This window comes from Carlito syrichta, unplaced genomic scaffold, assembly GCF_000164805.1.
Source record: "Carlito syrichta isolate Samal-C Ts95f unplaced genomic scaffold, Tarsius_syrichta-2.0.1 Scaffold308803, whole genome shotgun sequence".
Classification (NCBI taxonomy): Eukaryota; Metazoa; Chordata; class Mammalia; order Primates; family Tarsiidae; genus Carlito; species Carlito syrichta.
The window spans coordinates 353860-358254 of record NW_007252899.1 but is presented as its reverse complement, the minus strand read 5'-3'; the positions used below and the strand labels follow the sequence as shown (position 1 = coordinate 358254).

General features: G+C 48.7%; 1 protein-coding gene across 1 annotated transcript in view; it reads left to right on the top strand.

The window, feature by feature from the left end:
* The first annotated feature begins 1365 nt into the window (after nucleotides 1–1365).
* PSKH1 (protein serine kinase H1) overlaps nucleotides 1366–4395 on the top strand; it is a 27945-nt gene continuing 24915 nt past the window's right edge. Inside the window, exon 1 of the mRNA XM_008065750.2 lies at nucleotides 1366–1515. The gene's annotated coding sequence lies outside the window, so the exon portion shown is untranslated. The remainder of the gene's footprint in view (nucleotides 1516–4395) is intronic.

Here is a 4395-nt window from a genome sequence, read left to right as displayed (position 1 = left end):
AGTGAGACCCCAACTCAAAAAAAAAAAAAAAAGAAAAAGACAGTTTCATGTGTGAAGTGCATACACAATAAAGATTTGTTGAAGCTGGGTGCAGTGGCCCATTCCTATAATCTCAGCACTTTGGGAGGCCAAGGCAGGAGGATTGCTTCAGCCCAGAAATTCAAGACCAGCCTAGGCTACATAACAAGACTTCCTCTCAACAAAAAATTAGCCGGGCATGGTGGTGTGCGCTTGTACTTCCAGCTACTGGAGGCTAAAGCAGGAGGATCACTTGACCCCAGGAAGTTGAGGCTGCAGTGAGCCATTATCATGCCACTACACTCCAGTCTGGGCAACAGAGTGAGACCCTGACTTAAAAAGAAGAAGAAAAGAAAAAAAAAATTGTTGAATTCATGAATGACTAAAATGGGGAAGATGGATGGAGGTTAGATGACCTGTCACCAGCAACATCTATTTTTTTCCACCTGCAGTTTGGGTTGATTGGAAAGTGGTGAAACAATGCTGATCCTACAAAGAAGTCATTGGAAATGGTAACAATTTTTTTTTTTTTTGAGTTGGAGTCTCACTCTTGTCGCCCAGGCTGGAGTGCAGTGGCACACTCAAGGCCACCGCAGCCTCGACCTGCTGGGCTTAGGCTATCCTTCCGCCTCAGCCTTCCAAGTAGCTGGAGCTACAGACGCATACCACCACGCCTGGCTAGTTTTTGTGATATATTGTAAAGACGAGGTCTCACCAAGTTCCCCAGGCTGGTCTCGAACCGCGGCCTCAGGCAGTCCTCTTGCCTCGACCTCCCAAAGTGCTGGGATTACAGGCTGAGTCAACGTGCCTGGCCAATGGCAACAATTTTTTAAAAATCTGCTTGCTTTGCGGTCTCAGGATACACTTAAATTCGAAAACAACAACAAAGTTAAAACAACAATTACTCCAGAGGTTGGTCCAAGATTGACTTTGCCAGTCCACGAATTAACCATTTACAACTCTGTGAAGGTGGCCATATTCACATGGGAGTGCTTGAAGTTATTTTAATTACAGTTTTAAAAAATAGTTCTTGTCAATGAATTTAAGTCAATCCTTTGTGGAGTTCCAGAGGCGCTTCCAGAAACCTGTGTTGGAAAGCATTGCTTCCCTGGTCTGGCATTACAGAATCCCCTAAAACCCTCTCTACTTCCCAAGGTGCCTCCTTTTTCTAGCACAGATCCCTCCTGCGGTCTAGCTGCTACGAGCGACAAATGGACCCCCCCCGACCCAGGTGAGCCCGTCCCCACCCCGAAGGCGTTGATTGGTCGGGCATGCTCGGAACACCGCCAACCGCGTAGCACGACCTCGGGAGGGTCCGCCCCCGTCCCGCCCCGTAGGCGGCCGGGTTTGTTTTGGCGTCAGGCGCGCGCTATGATGACGCCACGACGCTGACGCTCGAGGATGGCGGCGGCGGTAGCGGCGGCGGCCGCTGTGGTCACGGCCCAGAAATGGTCGGCAGAGCCGCCAAGACGCCGAAGAGCCCGCCGCCCGCGCGAGGTGAGGCGGTCTGGCCTAGGGCGACTGCCCAACGGGCGGGAGGGGCTGACGAGCTGCTGCTGCGGTCGCTTTCTGGCGCACCAGGGCCTGCCCCTGCCCAGCCCGCAGCCCACGACCGGTGCCCCGGGGCCTACTGGACCGGAGAGCAGGCCGGCCTATGGCTGCTCGGGGTCTTCGGTGACCGATCCTGGACTAGCTTCGAAACGTTCTGTCGTGCTGGGTAGTCCGTCTCTAGGCCTGCATAGACCTGGTGGACGTGGTCAGCTGCCCTGCCTGTTGTCCAGCTGCTCCGCCTCCAGCACGGGTTAGGTTGATCTAACCCGATTGTCCTCACTGCCTTCTCGCGCTCGGCGCCTACTCCATACCCCTCCTTTGTGTCTGAACGCCAGGGGCCCGCGGGGCAGCTGATCTTTTCCTTGTACAGGCTGAGAAAAAGCAGGCCTGAGTCCAGCTGGGTTTCCTGCTTGGCGACCCTGTCCATTCCTCTACCTTCAAGAGGAAGCCTAGGTCCCCACACTTAGTCCTCCTCCGTGAACCGGCTGAAGTGATAATTCCCACTTGAAAATCTGAATAAGTCCTTCACTGCCTAAAACTGGCTCCTTAATACCTACAGAATAAAAGTCACATTTCTTTTTTTTTTTGAGTTGGTGTCTCACTCTGTTGCCCATACTGGAGTGCAGTGGCCGCTCCCGGCCACCGCAGCCTCGACCTGCTGGGCTCCGGCGATCCTTCCACCTCAGCCTTCCAAGTAGCCGGAATTACAGGCATGCGCTACCATGCCCGGCTGATTTTTTTAATGTATTTATTGTAGAGATGAGGTCTCGCTGCCCAGGCGGGTCTCGAACCCACGGGCTCAGGCAATCCACTCACCTAAGCCTCCCAAAGGCACGGGATTACAGGCTTGAGCCACCAAGCCCGGCTTGGCCACATTTCTTATCAAGGCATTTAGGACTCTTTATAATCTGATAGAAACCTAACCCTGCAGTCAACACTTGGGCATGTCTGCATTCTGTTTATATAGTTTATTGTTGAGGCTGTGAGCCTCCTTTTCCCTCTGTGGTTTCATGCTTTTGTGCTTTAGGTATGTACTTTTCTCAGTTTGTAGTACTCTTCCTTCTACCCCATCCCTACCTACCAATACTGGAAACCTAGATCTGGCCTATAAAATCCACTTGAGATGTTATTTCCTTGGAAAAACCTCCCTTGCTTCACATGTAACCATTGACTTCTCTGTATCTTCATCCATGCCATTACTGTTGAGTATATCCTGTTGTGTCACATGATGGACTTCTGTCTGCATCTGTCTGGCTCTGTGCCTGGTATAAAGTAGGGTCTTTGGTAGCATTAAGTAGGTTGCAGATTTATGAATGGATATAGATTCAGCTGTATTACTGCGTACCTATCAGGGCTAGGATATAAGATAAGCACAGCAAACACCTGCATATGTGTCTGGTAGGTGGTGCAGCCTCTTAAACTTTGGTGGTCTAAAATCCCCTGGAGTAATTTTGTCAAGATACAAATTCAGGTGTCTGTCTCTATGAGATTTAGATTCAGAAGAGCTTCCTTGTGTTGTATGATTTCCTCAATGGCGTTTCTTGTCCTCAGGGAAAACTTAAAAACACTCAGGGTAGATTCAGTTGGCTATTCCCCTAGAAGAGATTTGGAATGCTGACTCACTAGAGAGTAGATTTGCTGAATAATCACATTGTCTGGGTCTAATTGCAGTTTGTTAAGTTGTATAAATGAGCTAAAGAAAGTGCAGCCTCCAGGAAACCTGCTTACCTCTGACACTGAGCTGCAGTTGCACCTCACCTCAGATTTGCTTGGTACCTGGAACAGAATGCCCTTGTAGATCCTTGTGTCTATGGAATCTGATATAGGTGCCAGAGTCCTCTGTCAGTCACAAGTTCATAGTTAAATGAGTGAGATTTTGATTTGGCAGTCAAATGCGTGAGATTTTGGTCTGGCTTTCTGTTTTTTTTTGTTTGTTTTTTGTTTTGATTTGGAGTCTCACTCTGTCGTCCAGACAGGAGTGCAGTGGTATGCTCATGGCTACCGCACACCCTCGACCTGCTGGTTCAGACAATTCTTCTACCTCAACCTTCCAAGTAGCTGGAACCACAGGTGTGCGCCACCATGCCCAGCTAATTTTTTGATTAATTTAGAGACGAAGTCTTACCAAGTTGTCCAGGCTGCTCTCGAACCTCTGGGCTCGAGCAATCTTCTCACCTCAGCCTCCCAAAGTGCCGGAATTACAGGCATGAGCCACATGATTTTGTTTTAAAACAAGGAAAACTGACACAGAAATTACATTTTCAGAAATACTGCTACACCTCCATAAGCATACAAAGATATATTTGTACCTTTTTTTTTGAGTTGGAGTCTCACTGTGTTGCCCAGACTGGAATGCAGTGGCACGCTCCCGGCCACCGCAGCCTCAGCCTGCTGGGCTCCGGCGATCCTTCCACCTCAGCCTTCCAAGCAGCTGGTACTACAGGCGCGCGCTACCATGCCCGGCTAATTTTTTGATTTATTGTAGAAATGAGGTCTCGCCAAGTTGCCCCGTCAGGTCTTGAACCTGTGGGCTCAGGCAATCCACCCACCTCACCCTCCCAAAGTGCGGGATTACAGGCTGAACCACTGAGCCCGGCTAGCATTCTTTATAATAATGAAAAATTGGAAACAACCCAAATTTCCGTCAATAAGTGAATAATTAAATAAATTAATTTATAGACATCTAATAGAATGCTTCACAGTTATTGAAAAGCATGAGGTAAATTCATATATAGTATTGACAAGGAAAGAGAGATACCAGTAAATGAGCTTTATTAAGTGGCTATATGCCAGGATCCATATCTGTGATTTTTTTTTTTTTTTTTT